This window comes from Callorhinus ursinus, unplaced genomic scaffold (assembly GCF_003265705.2).
Source record: "Callorhinus ursinus isolate GAN/ISIS: 27379988/994484 unplaced genomic scaffold, GSC_fseal_2.0 scaffold1, whole genome shotgun sequence".
In the NCBI taxonomy this organism is placed as follows: domain Eukaryota; kingdom Metazoa; phylum Chordata; class Mammalia; order Carnivora; family Otariidae; genus Callorhinus; species Callorhinus ursinus.
The window spans coordinates 24,545,927-24,556,305 of NW_027397063.1; the positions used below are offsets into that span (position 1 = coordinate 24,545,927).

Genomic DNA, 10,379 nt, shown 5'->3' on the forward strand with positions numbered 1-10,379 from the left:
TAGGACATACACCTAGAAGCAGAATTATTGGATCGTCTGATAATTCTGCTTAACTTTTTGAGGAACCATCACATCACACTATTTTCCTTCGTGGCTGCACCATTTTACATGTCCAATATCAGTGCACAACAGTTCCAATATTTCCACATCCTTGCCAACACTTGGTATTTTCTATTTTTTTGGTAATAGTCATCCTAATGGGTATTAATATAAAATTATATTTGATATTTGAGAAAGAGTGAGTGTATTTACCTCCACATGTGAAGGAATCTAAATCTTAAGAGATGGAATTGTTCCCACTGGCTCAATCCTATTTCTCATATGCCTGTGTCTAAAAGATGATGATTCTTGTACTGTGATCTCAGGCAAACAAGCTTTGGGTGAATATGTAAGGAAATCATCAAAGAATAGCTTTAATGGCTCCCCCCTTGGTTTCTTCTGACTGAGCCACCCAGGCACCCCTCCCTTTGGTTTCTTTGGTATTTCAGATTGTCATTCCCTCCTTGGTTAGGCTGAGATCATGTGCTTCTTGCCAGGAAATGCTAAAATCTGTGAAGTTACAAAATTATCCTCACCAACATGATCATGTTCTATAATCCAACTCAGTGGCAGCTGTCCATTGAAAATCAAAGGCCATTAGTATCTCCGTCATTCATTCATTCATTCGTTCCAAATTTTACTGTGAGTTTATTCTTCCCAACACTGTTTAATTGAAGTTTCTGAGATGATGGACTATTCTATACCTGCTTAATCCAATATGCTAGCCATGAGCCAGATGTGGCTATTGACTATGTAAAATGTAACTATTTAAACCAAATTTAGTCTCGAGATTAAAAGGCACAGCATAGGGAATATACTCAATGATATTGTAATAGCAGGTTTAGATGGATACACTGAGAAATTGTTCATCATCTTTGTCCCAGTTAGTCAGTCTGGTCATTAAAACTGATACATAAATACTGCTTGTAATAAAGAGGAGCATAGGGGCACCTGGGTGGCTCAGTCAGTTAAACGTCTGCCTTCGGCTCAGGTCATGATCCCAGGGTCCTAGGAGGGAGCCCTGTGTCCACAGGCTCCCTGCTCAGCAGGGACTCTGCTTCTCCCTCTCCCTCTACCCACCCTCCCCCACTTGTGTACCCCCTCTCTCTCTCTAATAAATAAATAAAATCTTTAAAAAGAAAAAGAGGAGTATAGGTAGGTGCTAACTTCTACTAAAACACAAATAGAAGAGAGATGAGCTTCCTAGGGGAAAATTAGGAAATGCCTCAAAAAGGAGGTAACAAATTAGATCTTGAAGGATGAATATGAACTCACTAGACAGAGAAAGAGAAGGATATTTTAAGAAGATAGAAAGGCAAAGGCAATTAGTTAGAAACAAAGTGCCGTGTTGAAGGGTGGTAAGCGTGTGGTACCTTGAAAGAGACACTATGTCTAGGGGAGAAGTGAGAGAAATGGAAAGAAGTTAGAACACATCCAAATCTGAGTGTGAAAGGCAGTGTGCTGAAGAATTCAGACTTTAAGTCAAGTGGCATCAAAAGGAACGAATAAGAAAAGGCACTCTGTGAGTTTGTTCTTTCCCTAAAATAGCTCCTTTCCTTGATCCAAGTTATGACAAAAGACATTAATTGGAAAGAATTGGAATTAATGGGCTGGGTGTAATTTGTATTTGGTGCAGAGGCTTTCTTTAAATTTTTTCCTTTTTTTCAGGGAAGCTTATAAATATAAGATTCTTTCATTTGCCAAACCAGACCATTCTTAAAATCTTTTAAATTCATGCCCAATATTTAAATAATCCAAGACTTGGCTTAGCACTAACCATGTTTGTTTGGTATTTTGTTGTTCCTTATAGAATAAAAAGCAAATTCTTACAGAAACTGTCTATGACTATATGTAAGCAGTCGAAGTGGTTTTACAGTCCCCCAGTTCCTCATTCCAAGGTAAAATGTAATATAATATGTACAGTGCACTGAAATAATTTCCTTTCTAAACTTTTTGCCATTGTATTAATGTTTTGGAGTGCTTACTCAAGGGATAAGCAGTCATCAGAAGTTGTTGGCTGTTGTGCTAAAATATTGTTCCTCCTCTGGTTTATATAATTCACCTGGCAAATGGTCAATCACGCTTCATTCTTTGAGTGAGTCCTGATTCTGCCTTTGATCTACTGTGCTAGAGTCTTATAAACAAGGGAAGTGTGTCTTTGGGATATTCATTAATATTCTCTGTTAAGAACTAAAACTGAAGTAAATTATGCTAGGCATAGCTAGAGGACTCATTATGCATGAACAACTCACAGACCATTTAAAGAGATTATACAGTTTGTCATAAAAAGCACTGGTCTTTAATTCTAACTGAATATAAACCTATTTGGGTTGAAATCTTAATTAATGCTTTTACTCTGGTTCATTAACATGGCGATGGTTCAGTGACACAATGGTCCACATACCAACCTGGCAGACAGTGACCAGAAAAAAATGTGTCTCAAATGAGGACAGACGCCAAATAGCCTTATAGGCAAAAAAAAAAAAAAGGAATCCAGCCACATATGGAACATTTATATGTGACAACCACATTTCTCAGCACATGAAAACTAAAATCAATTCTAGATAAATCGAAGAGCTGAATGTAAAAAGCAAAATTTAAAAACTTAAAATATATATGAGAATATTTTATGACTACACCATAAGGAATGGTTTCTAAAACAAGACATAAAAAGACGGAAAACATAATGGAAAAGTTTTACTACTTTTAAAGAAATAAAATATACTTTTTTTAAAAAACAAGATGCACACACATGAAAAAAATAAAAAGAAAAAAAAAGAAACAGAAAAGATAAGATGCAGCCTAGGAAAAAATATTTTTGGATATATGATATACAAAGGACTTCTATAAATTTAAAAGAAGAAGATAAATGGCTCAGTAAAAAAAAAAGAAGGAAAAAAACAGGTAAAATATATTTTTAAGCAATTCATAGTAGAGGAAACCTGAATTCTCAGTGAAAAGATGTTCACTGCACACACAATCAGAAAAGAAAAATTAAAACTATTCAACAGGTAAAATTAAGAAATTGACAATATAAATGTTGAGAAGGGTAGATAGAACGGTAGCTCTCACAAATATGCTTGGAATCTGTAAATGCTACAAGCATTGTGTGGGATTTGGGCAATATCTGAATAAAGGAAATTAATGAAATTCCACATAATCAAGCAATTTCAAATGATTTGTAATATCACATGATTTGACATACTATACTCTGTGATCAAATGTTTCTTTAAAGCACAGTAATCAAGAAGACTTGCCCATAGTCCTCAGTGAGATCTAAAAAGCTATGTTAATGCTCTTCCCCCAAACTGCCAAATTAAGCACCAAATGACCTAGCTGAGTTGGGGAGCAACTGTTGTGATAAATTCCATATGCCTAGTTACACCTGAAATGCTTGTTAAAATGTGGATTCCAGAGTCCCATCCCCACATATTTTAATGTATTAAGTCTGGTGGCGGGTGATGGGTGATAGTTCAGTATTATTTTTCTTGATTATGAGGTTTCTTTGGTTCAATGGCCAAAGTTTGGAAAATAACATTCAGTCTCTTTATAAAAATGAATAAATAAATGCAACAGAATTTCAGAGATGTTATTAAGAAAAGTTAGAAAGGGACATATTTAAATCTATTTGCTTAACATGAAGATCTCCACAGAAAGGTAACACCTGTTTTTGTGTTTCCAAAGATCCAAGGATCAAGAAAAGTGAGAACCATTATGAGCTGAAGTTCTAACAAACAAAAGCAGAAAGGAATGATATCTCCTCAGTATTTGAGAAAACACAAGTAGATTTCTATAGTAATTGATAAAGCTGAAGACTGAAGGGAGGAATTCTGAATCCAAATGATAGAGCACCTTGAATGACATGAAAGGAGTTTGGACTTCCTTCATCAGTTGTGCTCTAGAAAGATGAATGACTCTTGCAGATATAATGCACGTGGATTTAAGTGGGGCAGAACTGGAGGTGAGTTGTTAGCTTAGAAGGCTGATCCCAGGCAATAAAAGTGAGAACTGGGGGCACGACTGTCTGTGGAGAAAAGGGGCTAGGTTCAAGAAAAACAAAAGCGTCAATAAATATACATATGTATTTTTTTCCATTACTCGTATGAGGTGGATGAGGTAGAGGGACATGTCATAGGTGATTCTGCCTGGATGCATGATGGACTATTTATGACTTGGAAAAACAAGTAGAAGGGCAAGTATGGCAGGAGGAATGAAACATGTAGCTCTGAATAATTTCCTTTACTATATTTCCTCACAAATTTTTGCAATATATCTCTAGGTGGAGATATCAAGTAGATTTTTGGAAATACAAGTGTGGCAATCAGGAGCAATATATGGACTAGAGATAGCAAATTTGGATTTCACTATTGAAAATCTAGAAATACATCCCACCATCTGAGGTGACTGAACAGTCAATACAGTGAACAAATAGAAAAATGAATCTGACTTTATGTAAATTTGTGTATCTGAATTTATGTAAATTATGAATCTGAATTTATGTAAAAAGATATGATATAGAGTGAATGCTCCAGAAATGTTAGCTTACTCCTCCTAACTCCAAATAAAGACCAAATTAAATGGCAGAATTGTAATTTTAATGGAATTTAATAGGTATATAAAAACGATAAGTGTTGGAATAGTCAGAGATTACATGGTGGAGAAGGAACATGAACCACCCTAAACAAATGAGTAGGATTTGGTTCAGTAAAGGTGGGGAAACCTGCAGATCAGAGAAGCCATGTGTGTGGAAATGTGAAGGTGGAGGTGTCCAACGTCTGTCTCAGAATGACATAATGGACTCTCCCAGACTCCTTGGCCATATTTGTGCAAATTTCAAAGTAAATGATGACGCTAATTTTTGTGCTTTTTCTCTAACTTCCAAAGATGATGGTAAAGTTGGGGCAGTGGTTAGAGGTAGGCTTTCTTACCAAAGAAGTTTCTCTTGGGGTGCCTGGGGGGCTCAGATGGTTAAGCATCTGCCTTCGGCTCCAGTCATGATCTCTAGGTCCAGGGATCAAGCCCCGCATTCTGCACCGGGCTCCCTGCTGAGCAAGGAGTCTGTTTCTCCCTCTCCCTCTGCCTCTCCCCACTACTCCTGCTCTCTCTCTCTCACTCTGTATCTCTCTGTCTCAAATGAATAAATAATAAAAAAAAATTCTTAAAAAAAAAAGAAGTTTCTCTCTGGCTCTGACATCCTTGGAAAGTCACTGATTATAGAAGATTGGTCTGAGGGAGGTGCCAAAAAGGGTTAGGACATGAAAAGGTATTTGGGAGATTAAAAAATTATGAGTGCTGGGGCGCCTGGGTGGCTCAGATGGTTAAGCGTCTGCCTTCAGCTCAGGTCATGATCTCAGGGTCCTGGGATCAAGCCCTGCATCGGGCTCCCTGCTTGGTGGGAGGCCTGCTTCTCTCTCTCCCTCTACTGTTCCCCCTGCTTGTGCTCTCTTGCTCTGTCAAATAAATAAATAAAATCTTTAAAAAAATAAAAATAAAAATAAATTAAAAAATAAAAAATTATGAGTGCTGAAACAAAATTTTAAAAATAATAAAACTTCTTCTTTAAATATGAGGGGAAAATATAATTCCATGGTATATGGGAAAAGCATGTCCTCTGTCATAAGCAAGAACTTATTTCCAATTGTGGATCTTCCCCTATTTGAAGAATGGCTGTGTATATTTTGCTTAACCTCTCTGAGCTTCAGTTTCTTCATATATTAAAAATCTAATAAAAGTCTTACCTCAAAAGGGTGATGTGAAAATTTGAATGAAATATCTATTGCAGGTAAGATGCTAACACTGTGTCTACAATTTTCTCCTATGTGGCTTTGGGTAAGTCAGTTACTTTTCTAGCACCCCTATTTCCTATAACATTGGAGGTTTGGCTGGTCCATATGCCACTAATATATTTTAGATATAACCGAGAATACATTAACAGTAGTACTGCTCACTCACTTCAACAGCAAATTTAGAGAGATAAATTATTATGTGACCAGGTTATAAGTCTAGCCTCTTGTATGTTATTATGGTTATATTTCTGATCTCAGAGATCAGAGAGAGAGACAGAGAAAGAGAGGAAAGGAGAGGGGGAGAGAGAAAAGAAATTCAGTTGAGTTTTCCAGGCAATAAGGAGGAACTCATTCTCTAGTGGATTGGATGGAACCTTACCTCAAGTTACATTTCAAATGGTGCATTGCACCCGCTCATTCATCAAGCTGCCAGGGGCTTGCTTTGCTGCCCTGTTTTGTTTTGTTTTTTTTTCTTTTAAAATTCACATCTTAGCAGTGTCTTGAGTTGCTCAGCCTCATGATGAAAGTAACACAGTAAATCTTGCGTAAATAAAAATAGCTCCTAATATATCAAGTATAGATGGATGCCAAAAGGTGAGATCTCACAGCTGAGTACATTAGTTTCCAAATATTGCAAGCAAGTGTATGGCTTCCCTTTCATTTATAACCAATGTTATTTTGCATCTGAATTGATTCCATTATGCAGTAAAATAAAGACAGTTATACAGGCCAATATAATTCTCTTTGGGGAGATATTCGGATATCTTTCTCTATTCTGTGCAGTATAGAGACAGAGAAATCTTTAAACCTCTGGGACTCCCTGGGCAGCTGTTGAGCCTCTGCCCTCCTCCCACACTCAGCACAGCGCTATGCCACTGGAAATCACTAACCCTCTGCAGGATATAGCCCAGAAGATGCTAACACTGGTTCAAGGGCAGGGGAAGGGAAGGAACGGGAAGTAAAAGGAAGTATGTGGAAAAATCCCCCAAACCTGTGATTATCAGCTCTTTTCTGAAGCCAGCTTTCATCAGAGATCTGCAGCTGTGTCATCTGTTTCTGTTCTGCAGATCACACAGGGCTAAATTGGAAGATGCATGCAGGAAGCTATGTGGAGAAGGGTTAAAGGAAGTCCAAAATCCATGGTAACCATATGAGGTGAATGCCCCCACTCCTTACCCTTACATACCCTTATATACTCCTCAGCTTTACCCTCTCCTCCTGTGGGAGGAAGATAGATTCCTAAGACACACACAAAAAGTCCTCTTACCTACTGGATATTTGTTCTTAGTTGCTGCTGAGGTTTTTGATGTGTGTGTGTTTTTTTTTTTCCTTTTGGGGGAGGAAAGGGAGGACTTGATGGAACACCCACTAACCCTTTAATAAACCCCATTAATGAAATCAACATGCTGCATGCCTTTCAAAAAACTTTCGAAAGATACAGAAGAGAGGCAGGTTTTGCAGTAGCAAACTGAATCTCCCGAAATAATAGGTCTGAGGAGCATCCAAGTTTGGGCCTGAAAGCCTAGCTACCACACTTCTAGCTGGCCTCCTAATAAACAAATGGAGTCTCAAAATATTTTCTATTTAACATTACATCCTAGTTCCCAAACAACGATAATGAAGCGGACAAATGGGAAGTGGGGAAAGAATGCAATGATATTGTCTCCCCCCATGTGCTCAAAGAGGGGTATTTCCTCTGAAAGTTCCCCTTCAAGCAACCAACGCCCCAGGTGGGCCATTCTATAGAGTCCTTCATCTCTGCCCCTTCCTCCAAATGCTCAGGGGGGTTGAGGATCCACCTCCAAATTAAACAATCTCCCACCACTACTTGAAATACACAAACCCTTTCTTAACAGGCCTTTGAAACATCCAGCCTGATAAAATCACTTAAAAAGAAACAGGGCAGATGACCCAGAGGAGTTTGCAAGGTCAGGGCACTCCCTGGTGAGGGCGTGAAAGGGTGGGAGGTGCTGAGGTCAGGGTTAAATGACACTGCGAAATGAAGGCCCCTGCCCTGCAGTCTCCTTCCTTCATCTATAGAAGGAGTCTCCAGTGAGCTCCTGGGTCTGGAAGCCTGCCCCTTCAGAGCCACAGAGAGGCCACGGAAGCCTATTTCAAAGCCGCATCTAAAGCAGCCCACTTAAAAGCGCCAAGAAAAGCCTGGCTAGATGACCAGAATTGCCCCAAATCACTCGCTGCCGTTCTCTTGCAGGCTCATCAACGTTTCCCTTCTTTCCTCTTCGTCTCCTTCCCCCTCGGGAGTGCAGGTTCTCTAGGACGTTTGGGGTGCATCCCAGGGATTTTCAGGTAGCAGTCGCAGCTCTGAACCAAAGACCGGAACGGGATGCCTCTGCATGCCATCTCCCCGCCCCACCTGTCTGCCCGGCAGCACAGGGGCCCCTAAATGGATAACCCAGGACCTCTGCGGCCCTTCCCGCGCGGGGCCCTCGGGATGTCTGGGCGCGTGGCCGCCGGCCGCAAGCAGCCACCCACCGCAGCGCTGCAGCCCCCACCGAGAGGCAGCAGGGGCTGCGACAGCCGGATTGCCACGCCGAGTTCCCCGCTCCGCCCGCCCGCAGGGCTCTGCCTGCCTCTCCCCATTGTGTCCGCAGCGCTGCGGGGCTGAGCCGCGCCAGCCGGTGCACCCACGCCAACCCCCGAGCCCCAGGCAGGAGGAGCGCGGAAGGGAAAAGGCGGCAGGGTGAAGGAGCGAGAAGGGCCCCGAGAAAGGCACAGCGCTTCATCAATAATGCAGAGGCGCCTGGACTTCCCTGCAATACGTTTTCCAGCTAAACGCCACTAACTGGAGCGCTTCCTGGCACGTCCCACGCGTGTGGTTTCTGTGTGTGAAAAATGGGACGCACCTTGTTCATTCATCTGTTTTCTCTCCCTCTTCCTCTCTCCCTCAGATAAAGTCCCCCCCCCCACCCGTTTTAGCTTTAAACCCCCACCGTTCCACATCAGCACTACACGTCCAGGCAAAAGCTGCAGGTTGGAAACGCAGGTCCTGAAAGACTTCACTGCCTACATATCACTAAGAGTTAATCAAAATTCATCTAGTAATGCATATTTTCAAAGCACCCGTTCTCATCCTCCTTGTTAGAGAACGCTTTCAAAGTTTGGAAGCTCAAATGGCCTCGGAGCTGCGGGTTTCTGCGCCTCCGTCCACATCATAACCACGGTATGTTCAGAGACCCCGAGATTACGCGGGGAAGTTGCCCAGCACGAGCTCCAGCAGGCCCCTGATGCTCCGAGCATCCTTAGAAGCGGTTCTCCCGTGTGTCCCCAGGAAGCCCAAATGCGGCACAGAATCTCTTCACACAAGGGTTAACCTAGCCACACACAACAGACACAAATCCCGAAACTTCTTTGTGAAGCAGGGGCAGCCCACCCGGAACGGACACTCAGAACAACTTGCAAGGAAACAAAACAAAAACAAAAACAAAAACAAAAAACCCATCGCATCCCATCCCTGCAGGGAAACTTGTTGAATCCCGCCCGAGCGTACGGCTGCAATTTCCGATTTAGCCTGAAGGTTTTTGATTCTATCCCCAAATACCCCAGTCACAATTTCTGGACAAACTGCAGAGTCCTGTCCGCACCCATTCTGCACTCCAGCAACCACCGATGTAAAACCAAGAGTGTGCCTTTTGACAGATCTAAAGCCGGCTGTCACTTCCTTTGCAATCATTTGGGAGACTTACCCTTCGATAAGACTGTTTTCAGAAATCTAGCGGTTCTGTGGTGCCGGCGCAGCCCTCCAACTTTGCTGTGCACGGAGACGTCCCCGAGTTTAAAGCAAGCCAAAGCTGTCTGGGACTTTTAAACCTAAACGTGGGGAAATTAGGGAGAGTGTAAAGTCGGGTTTCTTCTCAGTATCAGCACCCTGGAAAAATCCAATCCTTCTTCAGTAGAGAATTCTTTGAAACCCGTTATCTGTATTACTATTAATGCGCAGAGCAGAAGGCATTGCATGCAAATAGGTCCAAGTGTGGGCTTCTATTGGTGGCTGCGGAGGCCCCTGGGTCCTACTGCTCCGGCTCTAAACTACACGGCAGCACTACGCACGCAGCTTTGGAGGCGCGGAGGGGAAAATGGATTTAATTGATTCGTTCCCTCTGCTATTGTAATGCCTGCTGCAATGTTTAAGGGAGGAAAAAACCCTCACATTTAAACTCCTGTCATGTGATCTATCATTTCATTTTTGCTTTTAATTGTCTCTGTAGACTGGCTTTGAAAACACAAAGGATTTTAAAAGAACATTTTCTGAAGAAAATTCAGATACTTTTGGCAGAAAAAGCCTCTGTTCTGCTCTCTATTATGCGTTATTTGGATATAAATTGAGGAACTGTGTATATAGTCAAATACTACTGCACTTCACTTATGTAAAATAACACTTAATTTTATTCTTGAAAATGCACAGCTACTCCAGATTAAATGAGTAGGTTAAAATGGTAGAAGCTAATATATGAATGTGCTGATTATAGAACATGGGGCATATATTTTAAATGACACTGAAAATGCATCAATGCCATGGACATCATTTTTATTTTG

At 41.2% G+C, this 10,379-nt stretch overlaps 1 protein-coding gene across 4 annotated transcripts in view; it reads right to left on the minus strand.

Moving 5' to 3' along the window:
- Nucleotides 1–9,767, minus strand: part of ROBO1 (roundabout guidance receptor 1) — a 1,122,251-nt gene extending 1,112,484 nt beyond the window's left edge. For 3 of the 4 annotated variants that reach the window (XM_073892039.1, XM_073892029.1, XM_073892010.1), the window contains exon 1: nucleotides 9,530–9,767. The gene's annotated coding sequence lies outside the window, so the exon portion shown is untranslated. The remainder of the gene's footprint in view (nucleotides 1–9,529) is intronic. The other variant, XM_073892021.1, reaches the window with a different exon arrangement.
- Between the last annotated feature and the right edge of the window lie 612 nt (nucleotides 9,768–10,379).